The sequence below is a fragment of the Vulpes vulpes genome, chromosome 16 (assembly GCF_048418805.1).
Source record: "Vulpes vulpes isolate BD-2025 chromosome 16, VulVul3, whole genome shotgun sequence".
NCBI classification, from domain to species: Eukaryota; Metazoa; Chordata; class Mammalia; order Carnivora; family Canidae; genus Vulpes; species Vulpes vulpes.
In genome coordinates this window covers 11480603-11502398 of record NC_132795.1, presented here as the reverse complement: position 1 = coordinate 11502398, position 21796 = coordinate 11480603, and the positions used below count along the sequence as shown (strand labels likewise).

General features: G+C 34.0%; 1 protein-coding gene and 1 pseudogene across 4 annotated transcripts in view; one reads left to right on the top strand and one right to left on the bottom strand.

Moving 5' to 3' along the window:
• ERBB4 (erb-b2 receptor tyrosine kinase 4) overlaps positions 1 to 21796 on the bottom strand; it is a 1095199-nt gene that overhangs the window by 460311 nt on the left and 613092 nt on the right. The gene's annotated exons all lie outside the window — the stretch shown is intronic.
• On the top strand, positions 13614 to 14777 carry LOC112922432 (ribosome production factor 2 homolog; annotated as a pseudogene).

Sequence of the window (21796 nt, the reverse complement as noted above, 5' to 3'; positions counted from 1 at the left end):
AAAAAACCAAGGATACTCAGTACAATTTTGAAAGGTATAAGAAAATAAAGGATCCGTTCATTCCAATGATAGAGATAACCAGGTATGGCCACTAATCCTGTTTTCTTTATTACAGGATAAACAATCAGATTATATTTCCCAGCCTTCCTTGGAGTTATTTGAGACCATGTGACTAAGTTCTGACCAAATGACTGTGAGCTGGAAGTAATATACACTGCTCTAGGACTGACTTTATCATGTAACCCGTATCTATTTCCCGAACCCTCTCACCAATTTATGACACTTAAGAATCATCCCTTTCTTTCTTACATTATCAATTGTTCACTCTAATGACTCTTTAACAAATATAATATTTTCCATATTCATACATTCACGTCTTTAACTTCACATATATCTCCAGATGTTTCTCTACTGCTCTGCTTCCTTTATATCATAGTTTCACTAGAGAATTACTACACTCATTGTTTGCCCTGTGATCCTTTGATTGTCTGTTGAACCTTTTCTTCTTAGAGATTTATTTATTTATATTAGAGGAGAAAGAGAGCACGTGTATCAGGGGAGGGGCAGAAGGAGAGGAAAAGAAGATCTTAGGCAGACTCTGTGCTGAGAGTGGGGACCGACACAGAGCTCAATCTCATGACTCTGAGATCATGACCTGAGCTGAAACCAAGAGTTGGACACTAAACTGACTGCAACCAGGAGCCTATGCTGAACTTATTCTAATCAAAATTTTTATACTTTCCATAAAACAACTCTTATTAGGGTCACAGATGACCCACTGCTTAGTCAATTGGCTATTTTTTCTGTCTAGTCTCATCCTATTTGATCTCTCATGAACAGTTGACATATTTGCCCAGTCTTCATTAGTCACTCATTCAGTTTCCTTTTGTGTTCCCACCCCACCTCTCTATTGTTGGCATGTCCAAGGTCAGTCATTATAGACTCTTTTTCTCTACACTCACATAAAGGTTCTAATCAGGAATGCAAGCTAGCACAGCCGCTCTGGAAATCAGTGTGGAGACTCTTCAAGAAGTTAAAAATAGAGCTACCCTACAACCCAGCAATTGCATTACTGGGTATTTACCCTAAAGATGCTGATATAGTGAAACTCCAGAACACCTGCACCCCAATGTTCATAGCAGCAATGTGCACAATAGCTAAACTGTGGAAGGAGCCACAACATCCTTCGACAGATGAATGGATAAAGGAGATGTGGTATATATACAATGGAACATTACTCAGCCATCAGAAACGACAAACACCCACCATTTGCTTCGATGTGGATGGAACTGGAGGGTATTATGCTGAGTGAAATAAGTCAATCCAAGGGAGAAGGACAATCATCATATGGTTTCATTTAAATTTGGAATGTAAGAAATAGGAGAAAGGAACCATAAGGGAAAGGAGAGAAACTGAGTGGGGAAGCTTTAGAGAGGAAGACAAACCATGAGAGACTCCTAACTCTGGGAAACAAACAAAGGGTTGCAGAAGTGAAGGTAGGTTGGGGGGATGGGATGACTGGGTGACAGACACTAAGGAGGGCACTTGATGGGATGAGTGCTGGGTGTTATACTATACGTTGGCAAATTTAATTTAAATAAAAATAAAAATAAATAAACAAAAAATTAAAAAGGTTCTCATCACTTCATGCCTTCAAATGCCAATTACACATAGATGACTGATGAAATAGGTGTCTAGCCCGGACCTTTCACTTCTTCTTGAGTAATTTTGTCTAACAGGCATCCCGGGTTTAACAAATCTGAAACTGAACTCCTGGGTTTCCTCTTCAAACTTGAGCCTAATCAATTTCTCTTTCATAATTAATAAATTCATTATTTCAAGCATAAGCAACCCACCCCCAAAAAAATCAAAAACAAAACAACAAAATCCACATAATCCTCTTTAACTATACTCTTCTACACTCTACAGTTAGTCCATTAGCACATCTTTCTTCCTTCAAAATGTAGCTGCTGTCATCCTGGTGCAAGTTTTCCTCATCTTTTATCTCTTACTATTACAGTAAGTTTTCTTTTTTTTTTTTTTTTTTTTATTACAGTAAGTTTTAAACTGGTCTTCTTATTTTTACCTTTTGTATCTGAAACCTGTCATCCACACAGAAGCCAAGGTGATCTATCTAAAAATTTATAACCTTAATGAGTGTCTGGGTGGCTCTGCTGGTTAAGCATCTGACTGTTAATCTTAGGGTTGTAAGTGCAAGCCCTGTGTTGAGCTCCACAGTGTGGGGCCTACTTAAAAAAATTATAATCTTAAGACTGGTGTAATAATAATACCCAGAATTGTTCATTTAAATGACAATCCGATCATATACATCACTTTTCTAAACTTCGTGTATGCACACACACACACATGCATAGATATAAAATCAATCAATTTCTCAAAATGTGAAAAAGACTGTTTAACATGACACATTAAATCAAAAAAGTATGGATTGATCTTTAAAATAAAGGGTGGGGAGGGGGCACCTGGGTGGCTTAGTGGTTGAGCGCCTGCCTTTGGCTCTGGTCATGATCCCAGAATCCTGGGATCGAGTCCTGCACGGAATTCTTGGGGGGGAGCTTGATTCTCCTTCTGCATGTTTCTGCCTCTCACTGTGTCTCTCTTGAATAAATAAATAAATAATTAAAAAAAAAAGTTTGGATTGAGTTATTTTTTAGGATAATTTTGAAAAGCTATTTTTTTCAGCAGCAATCAACATTCCAATGGTATTTGCTCTTTGAAGTCATAATCCCATCACAATTTACAATCCTATTCATTTGGCCTTATTAACAAAATATACAGAATTAATTTGCTTAGGCAAATCTTCCAACTTGATAGACTACTACCTTAGAGATTTAGCAATAATTTAAATAGTGAAAATTCTTCAGCAGTATATACTGTATGACCTATAATTACATTCTCTTAATATGGTATAAACTATAATACATCTTTACAAAATATACTTTACATTATATAAACATTATCTAAGTTTAAAACTCTTGATTGTTGTGATAGATACAAGACAGCATTAATAAAATAAAAGAAATATAAAGAAAAAAATTACATAAGCAACAGTAAACAGTATGCTTTACTATAGTCTTACAAAAACATACATGTACACAATTATTTTAAGCAAATATGGACTTAATTTCATGAAAGTATTGCCATATTTGTCACATGTTATACCATTCTAAAAACAAACTATTCCTAGCTGCTGCTAAAGATTCACAGATATTTAGTGTAGTAGGAATATACATAAATTAAACAATAGCATTTTACCTTTACAATGATGCATATGAAGGACTATTTTCATCTGACTATAAAATCATAAAGCATATTAGAAAAAAAGAATTACATAAATAGAGTATTCCTCATAAGGTGAAAAATCAGAAGCAAGTGTATAGAAACAAATCTGCAAAATCTGGCTCATATATCCATTTCTTTTTCCTGTGCTAGCTCCTCTGGTTTAGACCCAGAGGGACATCTTTCCTTGCCCCTGTTTCAACCTAAAGATAAATAATGCACAGGATCCTCTTTTACTTGTCTGACTCAACCCTGTTCTTTAAAAATGCCTTTATCCATGATTTTTTTTTCTAATAAGCTTAATAAACTTTTAAATGGAGAGGTCATATTAACACCTTTCAATATAGAGCAGCTTTTAAAATAAGCCTAAAAAATGACATTGCAAACTTTATTTCTATTTTCCTTTAAACTGAATTATGTCTTTAACTTTTTAAAGTGATATTGTCGATCTTCATCTACCTCAAGTCTTCTGGATGAAAGTTTTTAATGTGAGGTAGTTTTATCATTTTGAGAAAAACACTGCATAAAGAGAATGACTGGATTAATGACTGAATTAAACATGTTATTTTATTGGCACTTCTTTTATATTTAATTTGTGCCTGTAACACAAGAGAATTAGGAAATTACCTGAAGTACACTGCCATGAATGATATCATAAAGGCATAATAAATTTTCTTCAGGTTTCTATACATTATAAATGTAAGTTACTAGGTAACTGACAAAAGCGATTTGTATGAAAGTATTTCTAAAACTATCTGACATCTATTCAAACAGCATTTTCTGCACTTAATTTAGGACAGCCACAGAAACTTGCTAACCTTTCACAACACAGTGACTTAAAAAACTTCACTGTTTGACTCTCTCGTAATTCTAGGAGCAAACAACTCTCTAACATTTTCAGGATCATTAAATTAAAAATGATAAGGAAAGAAAATCATTAACTAATTTATATTTCTCTTCTAATGGGAATAGAATTAGTAATTACTTTTGCCGGGGAAACGTCCTGTAGTCAGTCACTTGTGTCGAAATCACATGCCCATCGTTCAAGGTATGAGGCCTGCTGACCTCAAATTACAAACTCACAGATGTATTTGTAGATTGGTATTAACACAAGAGACCCAGCATCTTTAAACTTAACCATCCAACCTATTATGTTCAAATTTCCTTTCCCTATGCAGCATTTACTTTTTTTTTCTTTTTATGGGCTTCAACCACATTTAGTCTAATACTTTACATACTCTACCACTCAGTGAATATTTACTAAATTATCATGTGAATCAATTTGGGCATTTGAAAAGAGATGAAAAGGGGCACCTGGGTGGCTCAATGGTTGAGTATCTGCCTTTGGCTCAGTTTGTGATCCCGGGGTGGCGGGATAGAGTCCCACTTCGGGCTCCCTGCATGGAGCCTGCTTCTCCCTCTGCCTATGTCTCTGCCTCTCTGTGTGTGTCTCTCATGAATAAATAAAATTAAAAGAAAGAAAAGAAAAAAAAAAAAAGAAAGAAAAGAGATAAGAAGCAAGACAAAACATATATTCAAGACTTATTCAAAACTCATGAGATTCATGGAAGTTCTAATGATTAGCCGTTACAAGCAAAAGTTTCATCTGTCAGAGAATAATTTATAAGCACACAAGAAATTAATTCCACTTGCATTTCACCTATTGTCTTTGTTAAAATGACTATAGAATCTGTGGCTGGAAATTTTTAAAGCTACCTTCACTTTATCCATCTATTTCCTTAATGGCATTAGTGATTTAACTGCCTTCATAAGGTCATATGTCTTTTATTTCAGTTTTAAAATCATATTTTAAATTCAGATAATACTCCCATCAGTAACATTTTGTATGACATTTATTATATTTTTCCTATTAAATGTTGAAATGAAGAGCAAGTTAGCAGACTGTTATCCTTAAATAGAAATGATAAAACCAAGCAAAAAGCAGTTTATAGAATTTTTTAAATGATATATATCCTTTTGCCAAACAGACCTGCAAATTGTACACTCTGTTTTTTTTTTTATGGTATTTAAAATTGATTAAAAATTGTCTGTATCTCCACTGACATGAGTAACTGTAATCTATTTGTTGTAGAATAAATTTTAAAGAAAGGCTCAAGACCAGAACCTAGTTCGTCTCCAGGATTCCTGAATAGAAAAGGCACTATTTCTGGTAACTTGAGTTTACCACAAATCATCATTTATTTTCCTGAATTACAGAATGCTATATCCCTATATCCCTGCTATATGATGCAGTGCAAGTGGTGGTTGTCAAGTCTAATGTTTTTGTTTTTCCTTGACAACCAATCAAGTGCTATATTATTGGCGAAAAATTGCTACCTAGTAAACAGAAATGTAAACTTAACCAAACTCATTAATTTATATCGTCTACTGCAAGTAAATCTCTTGAGGCCTCCTGTTAAAACCAGAGTATAATCTTCACATCATCTGCGGCAGACAAAGTGCCCTATGCCTATTCTTACAGAAGGGGTTGCTCTGGACATACTAATCCGAGGCTAGAGCTTTCCATCACAGGCAGTCTTCCAAATATAAACACCCAAAGGCATCCTGAACCGCAAACTGATTCCTAAACACAGGGTGCATTTAAGAAAGAGAACTTCAAAAAAGTTAGTGGCTCTTATATTCTCAATTAGAAATTCTCCTCGTATTAGCTAGGATCTCAGAGTACATCAACACAGAGGAAGCAGTTGTTCTCACATCTTAAAATAGAACAGATTGAACATTTAACCTTTCTGCTGCCCAGTCAGGGTCTAATGACTATTTTATGTTTAAACACACACACACACACACATTCACACACTCACACATATACACACACTTTCCATTTTGCCTTTCTCCTAGTATAGTAAAACATAGAAGTAAAACAAGCTTCATTGCTCTTTGAAAGTCTGAACTTAGAGAAAAAGGTATTTGTAGAAATATAAAAGAATGATGTCAACGAGTCAAACTCAAATTTCCTATTAAAACGTCAGTTTTTCACAGTTAACTATATTTTAAGTGATTACCCTTTAGTAAAGGATTTGGTGACTCTTTAGATTATTCATGATGAGGGATAATTATATTTTCTAATCCTGGTGTTATATTTAGCAACTTACTAAGGCTTTATAGAGGACATGAACTCTTAGGGCACTTAGAATGACTGTGTCTCCCCAAGATTTGTCACATGTTCACTGTTTATAAGTAACCTAGTTTATTTACTAGATACTGCCAATGCTTCCTCCTAGCAATACAAATACCCATTACTGAAGTTTAATCAGCAGGATTGCCCTAAATGTAGTGGCATTTTCTATATTCCTAAGAAATATTTATAGACCTATTACTTCCTCCATTTTAAAGTTATATATTAGAATTCAAGTGTATCTTTCAAGCCAGTATCTCAAATCTAAATTGAAATGACTAAACAATATCCACGTCTTTATGTATGATGTGATCATCTTTACTCCTTCCACTGTGAATGGGGTGAGGAAAGGAAAGAATTGGTTATTAAAAATCAAGTAAGCAGCTCAGTTTGGTTTTACAAATATTATATACTCAAATATCTCTTTATTTCAAAATAAATTTGGATTTCTTTAATATTTTTCCTTTCATTTGGGCATACCAATGGATAGAAATGATGAACAATAAAATATGCTGCTCTAAAAAGGTGGAAGGATCATGTTCTTGATGACTAAAATCAGAGTATGTGCCTCTGGCCCTGTGACCTTGGGTGATTCATTTAGCTATTCTTAACCTCATATTATTCACCTCTTAGGGTTTTTGCTCTCTTTTTATAGAAATTACATTCTGTAAATGGGCATTTTCTGTGATAGAGAAGAGACTGTCTGGTAAGTAGATATATCAGCTCCTGTCTGGAAGCATGACAGGTGCATGGTGTTACACTGTGTGTGGGCGCTGATCCTGGCACGAATAGAGAGTGACCTGCTGTTGGAGCTCGTGGAGAGAACCTGAAGGAGCACTCCAAATATCCTTCTGCAAGCATTACCCACCTGGGGATGTTTCTCATCCAATGACTGCCGAAGGATAACTGTCATAACTATACTTTTCACCGTGGCCTTCTCACCACTTGCACGATGTTTATCCCATATCCAGATGCCATCTGTGGTGTTTTCCCACATCATTGTCTCAGAGGTGAAAGGTATTGCACATAATGGGAGTATTTATTACTATGAACACATCTGGCATTTTTGGAATTGTCAAAGAAAACTGATGCCTCCTGTAGCCTAATAACTTTTTTCTATATTTTATTGTCCTTGATATTAAAACTCCAGTTGATACAGGCACTTATAGAGATGAATACAGGATGTGGTATCAATGAGCATCATTTGTAAAGGCAAAAGACAACAAGAGTACTTAATTTATATATATATATATATTATATAAATATATAATATATATATATATATATATTTCTATTTACCGAAATGCAACCCTTTGGAAATATAGGTACAGAATATTGTGTGGTTCTATCAGAAATTATGTACTACCTTGGTTTGATTTTTTGTCATAATTTTTGTTAGATTCTGGAATTTACAAAATAGATTTTTTTAATTAGAAAGTTTCACCATCTTCCAAATTCATATGCATGCAATTCCCTCACTCCTTTTCAGTATTGTTTTGTTTATTTATAGGCTTAATTTAAATGTCTGACATCTTTGTTGGACAGTATATACTTCTTTGAGGGCATAAATTGGAATGTGTTTATTCATATGCCCCCACAGTGATTTTACTCCTATCTTGCAAAAGCAGTCAATAAATGTTTATTAAATTATAAATAAGTAGAAATTGTTTCTAATGAAAAGGTCTAGTGACATTTTAAGAGATGTTTTTCCCCCTTAACACTAAACATTACAGCAAATAAATAACAGACAAACATTTCTACTATCTGCAATTAGTTCTGGGATTTTGTCCCTATTTCACACCAGATAATACTGCACAAAGTATTTATTGATATGTAAAAGCTGACATATAATAAAGTGATTATACAAATAATTTAAATATAATACTATTTTAAGCTATGGTATCTGTTCCACATAGGCATAAGAAAAAAGGAGCTATGAAATTTTCTAGAAAGTTTGATTTCATCTTCCATCTTTCAGCAAATATTTTTGTATACCTGTGACCAATCAAGTCATATTGATTGGTCATCAAGCATATTACTACATTAATAAATGAAGCATATTACTACATTAATAAATGAAGTCTCAAAATCGAGCAATTTTCCCTTTATATATTATCAGACTATCATGGAATAAAAAAAACATAGATTACAAAGTTAGATATTTTTTTTTCAAAGTTAGATATTTTAATCAATAGTAATATAACTGCTAGAAATAAGAGCAACAAAGAGAAACAACTCTATTTAAAACCAATTCAGAGTTTAAGTGGTTTTAAACTATATTTAAAACCAATTTTTTCTATTATTTAAAATATACCTTAACTACTAGGTTTTAGGAAAATAACAGATTTTACTCAGTGAAACTAATTATCTCTGTAACTTCAATCCATACACCATATTTTATTGAAATATATTAAAAAATAATTCTATTAAAGTGTCTTCCAGAATGCTTCACATATAATCCTATTACATTCTCTGCTCTCTTTTTTCACCGTTTATTACAATAACTTACAAATCTCTTTTCCTTCAAATCCCCTACAATTTCCCCTCACTTCATTCTAATCAATCAGATTCCTGAGTGCAAGATAAATGTTATCACCCATAGTTCCAAAAACATGATTTGAAGGCTCCCAATAATTAATCATGTGACTAATTAAAATAATAAAATCAAGCTTTGTATTTGCAACTTTATTTTAGAATGGTTAATTAAACATCATATCCCAAAGTAGTTGGCCAGATTCAATCAGCTTGAATTATTCCCTGGAAAGTGATCTTGGAGACAAAAAAAGAAAAAAGAGGAATCTAAGCAAAATATAAAATTCCAATTCCAGATAAATAAGTTACAACAGAAATCTTACTTTGAAAGAAAGGCCTATTAATTGGTGTCAGATACATGAAGTATCAATTATGTGTCTTCTGTTTATGTGTGGAAATGTAGTTGGTTTTCTAACTATCTTTCATGTACTTGAATAAATAACTGAAGTTTCATACATAGTTCCTATTGAAATGGGTACTCTATGAATATGTAGGTGACTGACAAAAACAAAATGAAAACAGACAAAAACTCAACACAGAACATAATATTTTATCCATTTGTGGCACTGGTTAATTTTTCTCCTAAACAACATATTGATCAGGAGAAAAGTTTGTGTTAAAAATATCTATCTTTTGCTCTGCAGCACTGATTACATACAATGAAAAAAGAAAATATCACCTTTACTTAAAGCTCATCTTCTTGGTTGTATGGATGACCAGGTTTAACAAGAAAAGAAACACAACTGCCAATATATCCTAGAGACATGTTTTTCATTATGTCAAACAGATTTTAAATTGCTAAAACTCGAAGCTAGTTGGAGAATAAAATGACAACACATCAAACTATTAGCTAAATATAGCCCTATAGGAAGAATATTCTAAAAAGAAGATGGGCTGTTTAAAGATAAAGGAACATTAGGGTCAGCTATTAATGTCAAAGGCAAGCAAATACCATTCCAAGTACCCCCAGATAATATGCACTAATAGTGGGTTTTAGCAGGATTCAGGCTGATGCAGGTGCATGTTCAGCAGCTGCAGAGGCAACACACGCTCACACACAGACATGCACCCAGAGCATAACATAAACTAACTCTCGTGAAATGTAGAAAATGGAAAACTGTAAACACAGAAAACTCAAAGAGTAATGAGCTCATATAAATGCTTGAACACTAACCCTCCATCTCCCTGAGATTGTTTAACTCATAGCAGTTCAAGATTTTAAATCATACAATGGACACATACTTAGCTGGAAATTCTAGGAGGATCTTTCTCCAAAATACTTACTAGCTGTTGGACCTTAAGCATCTTTTCTCATTTTTCTTTGCCTTAGTTTTCTTATTCTAGAATTCTATATTTATCTTATTTATCTTATTCTAGAATTTATCATAAAGGCTTTTCACTAGGATAACATACAGGCATAATATATGCATATAAAATAGCATAGTGTTTGACTCACAGTGCTAAATAAATTTTAATGATTGCTTGATCAATATTATCCTACAGCTTATTAATGGTTTTGAAGAAGTAAAACACAAAATTTAGATCTATTTTATTATCACAAATCTTACTTGAACTCATAAAAACATATTTTTCTACTAATTTTCTGGTATTCACTACATTTACCAGTTTTAAATAAAACTTAGACAATTTCATTGTGGAATCTGTAAAAGAAAAGTAGTTCCCAAATCTACTTTTTCTATGTCAGACTAAAAGATTTGGTAGTCACTGACCAACAGAAAACAATTACACTGCCTCACAAATGCAGAATTAGCATTTATGGAAAAACAGGTTCTATAGTAGATTAGGCATGAAGTGAGGCAAGTTCTTTGTTTTCTTGTTTCTATTTTATTAGTGTAATTGAACAGAAGAATGAATCCTCATTGATGTTTTAAGAATCACCAACTCAAGCAAATACCTTAGTTGAGAAAAATATTCAAATTATATTGAACTTTAAAATCTTAGTTTCTTATTAGTTTATCACAAACCTAGTGGCTTTAAACAACACATTTATTATCTCGCAATTTTGGTGGTCACAAGTCTAGAATGGGTCTCACTGGGCTAAAATCAGGATGCCAGCAGGGCTCAAATGCTTCTGGAGGCTGTGAAAAAGAATCTGCCTTCTTCAGCTCCTACAGGTTGTCTGCATTCCTTGGCTTCTGGCCCCTTCATCGACCTTCAAAGCCAACATAAGACCAAGTCCTTTGTATTTGCCATTACTCAGACTCTCTCCCTGTCCCTCTCTTAGACTTGTAAGAACCATTGTGGTTAGTTTGGGCCCACCCAGATAATCCAGAATTATCTTAATATTTTAAGGTCAACTGAGTAGCAAACTTAATTCTACCTGGAACCTTCATTCCCCTTTGCAACATAAGCTATCACAAACTTCAGGGATTCATATCTGGACATCTTTGAAGGGCCACTATTCTGACTATGGCCTACCTCAACTGATGATTTGGGGGAAACTACTACGTTCAGTGCACTTAAATATTTTAGCATGTTTTAAATATGTACTTACATACTTAAAAACTGTACATATAGGTTTTATGAAATGTAGTAAAATAAGGAAAAGTGAGAGAGAGCTGATATATACACATGTGTGTACATATAAAATTCCAATTCCAGATAAATAAGTTACAACAGAAATCTCACTTTGAAAGAAAGGCCAATTAATTGGTGTCAGATACATGAAGTATCAATTATGTGTCTTCTGTTTATGTGTGGAAATGTAGTTGGTTTTCGCATATTTACCATTGTGCATACAATGGTCAGAGTCAGGCCTGATCTGAAAGGTCTCTCTGAAAAAGTATCATTTGAAAAGTGGCTTGAAGTAAAACAAACAAACAACAACAACAACAACAACAACAACAACAACAAAACCAGAAACAGGATAAGAGAACAATTTAACAATTTCAAGCAAAGAGAATAGAAACTTCAAAGGCCATGAAGAGGAAAGGTGTTTGGTGTGCTTGAGGAATAGCTAAGAGGACAGGGCAGTCTGGCTGGAATGCAGAGAGGGAAGGGGGGTAGGGGTTGAAGCTTTCAGAGGAAAGAGGTAGACCATGTAGAGCCTTCTGAGCTATTTAACTAAGAGTGAGCATATCTGAGCAGAAGAGTCTCACAATTGGAAAAGCAGCATTGCCATTGCTGCGTGCAGAATAGACTATTGCAAGGCAAGGCTGGTAACAGGAAGACCAGTTTGGAGGCTATTCTAACAATCCAGGTGAGAAGTAAATGAGGTTGGGACCATGGCAGAAGCTGAGGAGGTAAAGAAACATAAAAGATGATTTTTTTTTAATAGAATGAAGGGATGGCAACATTTCCTGGCAGAACAAATTTAAAGTCAGGAACAACAACAACAATAAAAAGGAAAAGAATTCTAGGCAACCCCAAGATTTTGATCTTGAGCAACTCAAAGAATATACCTCATATTTACAAGAAAATGGGACAAACTATAGAGGAAGCATGTTTAGAAGGAAACATCAAGAGCTCCATTTTTGGGCATATTAAGCTTATAGATACGTATGGGATATCTGCTGTCTGATAACTACTGAGAGTCCATCCATATTCATTCTTTCCTCCCTAGGAACAGATCTCCTGAATGTAGCTGAGATATTTCTCAGCCTCTCTTAAAGCTATGTGACTTAGTCATGGGCCATGGAGTATAAGAGAAAATTATTTATGCCAGCATCAGATTGTGCCCTTAAAAGAATAATATGTGTGTTCCTCTGTTTCTCTTATCACTAAATGTGATGAGTTGTCCTATTAACCCTGATCATATCCATCAGAGAGATTAACTGATTGCTTACATCAGTGTAATATGGGGTCTCTGTTTTATGACAGTTTAACTAGTGCTTCACTAAATATAGCATCTAAGCAGTTTATATAAGTCTATGTTCAGGGGAGAGTTCAAGGACAGAGACATTCAAATGGGTGTCTTTAGCATCTAGATGGAGTTTGACGTCAGGAGACTAGATAAAGAGCTGAAGTCTAGCATTTTCTTCAAACAAAAGTTAATTTTCTCCACATTCATGTATTTATTTCATGAAGACAAAATAGGCACGGAATAGCATGGCTTTTGCCCTGGTTTTTCCCTTTGATTGCTACTCCTCAAACTCCTAATACAACATCCTGGAGGACATACATACATACCCATCAAGCCCAGGGTACGAAAGTGATCATTTGCCTTGGAAGAAGAGCAAATCCCCCTATTTTACTATTCATTATTCTACTATACAGGGAGGGATCAGATGCGTTTTTATGTTCTACTTGGATATTTAGGATTACAGTCTTAGTAATAAATCCCCTGGGCTTCTCTCTTCAGAGGTCACATATTGAAGAATCTAGAAGGCAGAGATTTTGTTTGATCAGACAATATGAATTTTTTAAATTAAATCTGAATGACTTAAGCAAAGTTTTATCTTTCTAGAAACCATCAAATCCACAACTCTCCATGGTGTTGCTCATCATTCCAAATCACACATGAATATAACTGAATTGGCACTGATAGGTTGATGAGTTTGGGAACGTAGACTAAAAATCGTTCTTCTTGGAAGAAAGGAAACTTTATGCCAAATGTTATACAGCATGTTTGACCTTATAAATTTGTTTACTTTGGGCGTTCCTTCCGGTTCGCATTGTGGTAGCCATGGACGCTTTGGATTGAGTTGTAAAGCCCAAAACGAAAAGAGCTAAGAGATTCCTTGAGAGGAAAGAACCGAAACGCAGTGAAAATATTAAAAATGCTATGCTGATTAAAGGGGGAAATGCAAATTTAATGGTGACACAGTACTTAGAGATGTGTATGCACTGAAAAAACCGTATGGTGTTCTGTATAAAAAGAAAAACATGGGACACCTGGGAGGCTCAGCAGTTGAGCCTCTGCCTTTGGCTCAGGGTGTGATCCTGGGGTCCTGGGATCGAGTCCCACATCAGGCTCCCTGCATGGAGCCTGCTTCTCCCTCTGCCTGTGTCTCTGCCTCTCTCTCTCTCTGTCTCTCATGAAAAAAATAAAATCTTAAAAAAAAAAGAAAAAAAGAAAAGAAAAGAAAAAAAAAGAAAAGAAAGAAAAGAAAAACATTACAAGACCATTTGAGAATCAGACATCATTGGAATTCTTTTCAAAGAAGTCAGATTGTTCTTTATTTATGTTTGGTTTCCACAGTAAAGAAGTGGTCATATAATCTAGTAATAGGTCGCATATAAGACTACCATGTGCTGGATATGATTGAATTAGGTATTGGGAAGTTTGCCTCTCTAAAAGATATTAAGAATAGTAAATGTCCTAAGGGAAAAACACCCACATTAATATTTGCTGGTGATGATTTTGATGAAACAGAAGACTAGAGAAGGCTGAAAATTCTTCCTATTGATTTCTTCGGAAGCCCCACTGTAACAAATATCCATCTGGCTGGTTTAGAATATGTTCTGCACTTCTCTGCACTGAATGGGAAGATTTATTTCCAAAGCTATAAGTTGGTGTTGAAGAAATCTGGTTGCAGAACACCAAGGATCAAATTGGAAGAGATGGGGCCTTCTTTGGATCTGGTTCTGAGGAGGACACATCTGGCATTAGATGATCTTTAGAAATTATCTATGAAAATGACAAAACCCTCAAGCCAAAGAAGAAGAAAAATGTCTCTCATGATACTTTTGGCACAACTTACAGAAGGATTCATATGCAGAAGAGCTAAGAAAACTACAAACCAGGAACATGGAGGGATTGAAGAAGCAACCTGTACAAAGGATAACAGAAGACCAGGAGGAAAAAATGAAAGAGAATTTTTTAAAAAATGATAGAAAAAACAAATAAATAAATTTGTTTACTTTGTACACAACGGCCACTAAAATTTCATAGTGAAACTTCACAGCCTAAATTCATGAATCTTTCCTTCTCTTTTTACTGAAGCATTTGGGGGGAGGGGGACATATTCAGGTATCTCCTTCCTATACATTGTGTATCACTCTATACAGATAGCACAGGAGAAGGAAGGGGTTAGAGTTTCACCAGACTGAAGGCCAGGGTTTGAGTTCTGAAAGTTTCAACAGAACCTGGAAGGTGAAGGACAATTTGGGTACTGATGACTGTAGGCATAACAATTTTAGGCCTAGAGTGACACTTTTGTCGTTGAATTTATGTTATATAACCACCTAAATTTTCCTGACATTAATGAGTCTATTGAAAACCTTGTATCTTGGGACTATAAAGTATAATACTGGGGATTTTTTTTTCTCCTCTAGAAAAGGACATTGGAATTAAAAACTACTAAATAGATTTTCTCCTTATTATTATACTTATGATTTCAAATCTTTTGAGGGATTTTGGCTCACGGAGTCTTATTTAATAAAGTCCTTCAATAACCCACTATGGGAAAAGAATCTATACAATTAAATAAAATCACAGACATAGCTTATTGTGTATCAATGTGTGTACACCAAATGTATATGAATAAGTTTTATTGGGTCATGAATCTGAACACCAACTGAATAAGGTTGTTCCAAGATTTGCCCAGCATTTTATGAAACCTATTATTCTTATCTGACATTACTGCAGTATAACAGACCATAGTGACATTTGATTACATTCTGTTTTATTATTGCTATGTAGCAAATTGTTCTTACCAATAAGTGATAAAAATACAGAGGCGATTATAGTACAAACACGAAGACATCTATTCGCCTTTTTGGGTGGTAAGAGTGCTCAGAAGTGTATGAACAGCATAGGCCTGGCCTCTATTTAGCTTATCTTGAAATCATGGTATTAAAAATAGAGAACTCATATATTTTACAAGGTAATAAAAACATATTTCTCAGCTAATAAAAAAGGAAAAATTGCATGCTTTAACTGTTTTATCCTTAAAGATTGACCAGAAATGTAAAAAACTAACTAAAACTGTAATTTTATAGCCTATGTAAATTAATAGAATTTTGTAAGCAAGTAAGCAATTTGCCCTCAACATTTATATATGCTTATTTTTTTTAAGATTCTATTTATTTATTCATGAGAGAGAGAGAGAGAGAGAGAGAGAGGCGGAGACACAGGCAGAGGGAGAAGCAGGCTCCATGCAGGGAGCCCGACATGGGACTTGATCCCGGGTCTCCAGGATCACACCCTAGGCCGAAGACGACACTAAACCGCTGAGCCAACAGGGCTGCCCATATATGTTTATTTTCTTATGATACCGTGCAGTGTATTTATAGTGAAAGAACATTATCTGCAATAAATACCCAAAACTATTTGAAAATCATATATTTTTCCATTTTTCTTTTTGATAAATATCTCCTGGCAGTGAGGAGGTATAACAGTGTAGATTTGATTTATGTGTTCAATTCCTTTAATATTTTTATTTTTCCACAATTGCTTTATGATTATGATTATATATATATCCATACATATCTCTCTGTGTTTCTTTGTGTGTGTGTGTCCATTATGTTTTTCATTTAAGTACGAGGTATGAGCAGAAGATAACTAAGATAAACTAATAAAAAGAAAGTCTTAATTTAACTCCTGGTTATAATGTATTTTCCATAGGTTGGACAACCCTCCTACCTAAGTTAACTTAGTAATTTTAAATAATCAGATCTTATAGATGATTGGCTTGTAATTTGATTCTGCTTTTCTGAGAGTCATAGCAGTTTCACCCTTCTTACCATGACGCAAAACTTTATATTCAGATATTTGTTATTCTGTTTAAACCCATTTCCCATCTAGTGGTAACAGCATTGGACCTATGTAACTAAAATATGTTTAAAATTACTTCATAAGGGAACAAATAGGTCTATACATCACATCTTTTATTCTTCTCAAAGAAAACTTTTACTCAAAACAATGTGAGTATATTCTTTATTTTCTTCATACTTGACAAAACAGAGTAGTGCCAACCAAATTGAACCATTTCTTGGTAATAACCATCATCCCTGTTTGGGAACAAACATCACAGCCTGCAGCATCACTGTTTATGAGAACAAAATACATTTATTTTGTTACAGATTTCCAACTATCTGTTTTCACTAGAAAATGACTCCATAATTTATGTGAGTAAGGAATATTTGCAGCTTGCCGTCTGTATTTCAGAAACATTCTAAAATGGTATAAGCTAAAAATGAATGTCAATTTGGAGAACTCCATAGACTGTTTTCTAAAGTGAGTTTAATTTCTCTGATGAAAGGATGAACATCTTCATTTGGCTATTCTTCACAATTCTGCACTTCAGTATTTTATTAAATATTCTTTGATGTCAACATCTGTTTAAATGACTTGCAGGAGGCAATGAAAAATCAAAATAAATAATGCAGAAAAGAATGTGCACCTAAATGGTTAAAGTAAAAACAATAAAGAAACTAGGAAAACACTTTGAGATATTGCTTCATCCTCTGATTCTGTCAGCTGTGTAACCACAAAATTAAGATGCTATGACCTCACAAGGCTGTTGTAAGGAACAAATAAGGAAATCTATGTAAAATATTAAACACGAAATGTGCTCTTTGGGGGATAATCAATACATGCTTTAAAAATATTTATATTTAAAAGCAATAAAATATTGCATAGTTGATAAGTGGAACCAGACTGGGAACAACTCATTACCCACTCCGAATGGCTATTCAGCACAGAGTGTTCACATGTGAGGCTTTTTCCTTATTTGTAAAATGAGGAAATTAAATGCAATCATCTCTAAATCCTTTTGAGTGTTGAGTATATTTTAATTTTAATTTTTTTTTAATTTTTATTTATTTATGATAGTCACACAGAGAGAGAGAGAGAGAGAGGCAGAGACATAGGCAGAGGGAGAAGCAGGCTCCATGCACCGGGAGCCTGATGTGGGATTCGATCCTGGTCTCCAGGATCGCGCCCTGGGCCAAAGGCAAGCGCCAAACCACTGCGCCACCCAGGGATCCCAAGTGTTGAGTATATAAATTAGAAAACAAACCAAACCCAAAATTTTCTTTGAGATGACAGTAAGGATACAAAATTAGAAACTTTTAAATGATAAAGGAAGTAAAACAATAGAAAGAGAATGATATAACAAGATATCAAAAAGGAAAATTAAAATCAAATAATAAATGGAGAAAATAAGGAAAAGCAGTGAAATACTCAAGGCCAAGAAATATAATCTGATAGAAGAATGATACACAGGCCTTGGCATATTAAGAAACAAAACTTACTTTCATGGAGGCTGAGCAGGCCAAGTTGAAAACTCAGTAATGAAAACAAATATTCAAAAGAGGAAAAAAACATGAATAATACATTTGCCAGGAATCCAAGATACAGAAGTGTGAAATTACAATGTTGGGTGGAGGACTTACCTCATGTGACCCAAGTTTTCTATATGTCTAGAGAAAAAGCATAACAGGTTTTGTTTTTGTTTTTTTTTTGTTTTGTTTTGTTTTTAGCAAAGGACAGTTCATCTTTGGGGTATTATTCCATAAGTCCTTTTATAACTGAAGTAAATGAAAACCTGGAATCAGCCCTACACACTCATACTATGAATTATGTCTTCACATATTGATTCTTATAACAATCAGAGCTATTAAAGTCCCTTGATTAGTCAGATTGCCTATTTTTTAATTTTATTTAAAGTTTCTCTTTTACAGATTTTGATAATTCATTAAATATTTTTCAAGTACAACACAATATCTCTATTCAGAGATAGAGACAAATTAGACACATATCTATCTTTGAAGAGGTGTTAATCAAGTAAGTAGACATATGAAAAACTTGTATAGGTAAAATGATAAAGATGCATGTATAGATATAAATGTTTACAAAAATGGAAGTAAAACATAAGCAAAGTTGCATGTAACTATATGTAACATATATATTTACAATCCAAATAAAATAATAATTTGAAATAAATTTAATTTTCTAAAGTTTACATGTTTCAGTGTTTAATTTTTTTGCAATATTATTGATTGATAATATTTCCATAGCCATTTTATGAAAGGGGAAACAGAACAGAGGAGTAAGTAGCTTTTTCAGTTTACAGAACATGTTAGTACACACATTCGACATAAAATCCCAATCATATTTCCTTGGATATAGTTTATCTTTATTTAATGGTTTCCAAGAATTTTGGTGAGCACAGCTGGAAAGGTTAGCAGGGAGTAGAGACAAAGACTTTGGACCAGAAGACAGAATAATATCAGCTTCCTCTCTGATATGGATATATCTGTCAAAATACGTTATTTTTTTTAAAGATTTTATTTATTTATTCATGAGAGACACAGAAAGAGAGAGAGAGGCAGAGACACAGGCAGAGGGAGAAGCAGGCTCCACGCAGGGAGCCTGACGTGGGACTTGATCCTGGATCTCCTGGGTCATGCCCTGGGCTGAAGTCGGCACTAAACCACTAAGCCACCGGGGCTGCCTGAAATACGTCATTCTTAATTTTTTTCATCATTCTTAATTTATTTCGGCTCTTTAGACTTAATACTAAATATGAATAGTCCTATTTTATAAATACTTGGTTCTCTCTTTTTTTTCTCCCCCTAATACTATCTCCAAGCCCTAACTTCATGGCTTTTGGTACTTGGATGAAGGTAGTGCTGCCCTAGAATTCCTTGGTGGCTTATGATTTATTTTTCCAACTCAAATTATACCATTTTCTCATAATAATCATTTACTCCCTTCAATAATGATCTTGATTAAAATGCCACAAAAACATTTTATCCTGTATTAGGTAATTTTTTAAAATTTCATTTAACCAACCTTTCAGAGACATTACCACATACTAAATATTTTGTTTTTAAATAGCACATAGCAGCCAAACTGACAGAGTCCAAAGCATATATTGAAATCCAACACTCTTATTTGTAGAACAACTTCTTTCCATGAAATTCATATCCACTGAAATATACAATTTAATTTAGTTGTATGTATCTAAAATGCTATAAACTGATCAATGGTTCTAATTCATCTAGCTTAAGCAAAAAAAAAGTAACAGCAAGATGAAAAGTCAATGTGCTAACATGTCTTGAAACCTTCTTAGTTCCAAGATCTGTACTAATTATTTTTAAAATGTTAACTTATCAATTTTTCAGTGTTTTGAAGGTTTTTTTTTTAACCAAGAACCTGAGAAAATTATACACAAGATATTTAATAGTAAACTAAATTCATACTGTATTATTTGCTCCTATAATTTCAACTATTCAAATGTAATCAAACTTAAACACGATTTTATATAATCTCTACTAAATTAAAATATCTAGGATGCTATCATCTCAATTAGTGAAAATAAGCAAGGTTTATGCCATTGGATGAATTCATTTTTAAGTAGTGAGGTTAATGGGAATACTTTATTTTAATGTATAGAGTTTACATAAGCAGAAGAAAAATGCAAAAAGTGTTAGACTCTGTTATATAAAATTATTATTGAGAACCTAGAAAATAAAAACAAAAACAAGATGTCGTTTTCATCTAACAAAACGGTTAAAAATTTTAAGGTCTGACCTAAGTTAAACATTAACAAAATTATATAGATTGATGATACAAAAAGCCTTGGAATAGTATGAAACAAAAAATTATGTAAACGTTGAAATATATTATCTCATCTATCCCTTCTATATATGTGAATCTGTTTCACTATTTTGCAGTGCAATTTGAAAGTATCTATTAAAATTTAAAATGCCTATGTACCAATTTTTAACAGAGATTCTAGAGTAACATCTACACATGTGCATATGGTGTTTTTAAGAATGATTAAGGAAAAACATCGGAAATAAATATTCTGTTGATGAGAATACTGATGATATACTTATACCATGGAACCTCAATACAACAAAATATAGACTGCTAAAAGAAGAAACCAGGTTGATATATGCGTTAACATTTAAGAGTAGCCAAGACGTGTTTATGAAAATGAAAAAAGAAAACTTAGAGAAAACGATCAACCAAGCTGATACCAGAGGTGATCTCTTAGGACTGTCTCCGGATTGAGTGAGAGGTTGTCAAGGTTGGCATGAGAATCCTAAAGCCAAGATCCTCTGCAAACCTCCCACCAAGGACAAATTAGGATTTAAGAACAATAAAACTGAGCTGAAATGCCCACGAGGTCTGGAGTTTATGTGGCTTGTTTCTTACATTAGCTCTAGATTTTTAGATTTTTCTGAATGGAGTTATTATCCTTTTCCCTTTCCCTTTTCCCCATTTATTAAAATGATAAATAAAATTATCATTTTACTCCTAAAATCATCCCACAGTTATTCCTTTCCCAATCGTGAATCTACAAGTGGCAGAGCTCCAGCAGGGTTTGTGACTTATGACATTTAAAATTCAGTTTTTCATATGGCATTTCCACAGTAATTAACATATTTGTCAACAATTAAGTGTATTAAATCCTCCCTCAAGATTTCCAAGCTCTTCCCACTGAGAAAAAAAATGTTAAATTGGGGAGTAAGGGGCTAACATGATTACCTGGGTCAGCTGACCTTTTGCCTGAAACAACTCTTTATGTGAAGGAAGAGACGAAAGGGCAGGGGGAAGCCCTCCCATTTCCATTTCCATTTTGTAATTCATCTTCTGTCCCCCTCTTCTATTATACAACCCCAAGATATGGAATCCAAAGACAAAAGACTAATTACTTACAAAAAAAAAAAAAGAAAAGAAAAAAGGATCAGATACTCTTACAAAGAAGGCTAATGGGGCACCAGAGTGGCTCAGGCGGTTAAGTGTCCCACTCTTAAGTTTGGCTCAGGTCATGATCTTGGGATCCTGAGACTGATCCCCAAGGGGCTCTGCACTGGCCATGGAGGCTGCTTAATATTTCTCTCTGTCCAGCCCCCTGCTCTACCCTCAGTGAACATTCGCGCAGGCATGTGCATTTTCTCTCAAAAAAA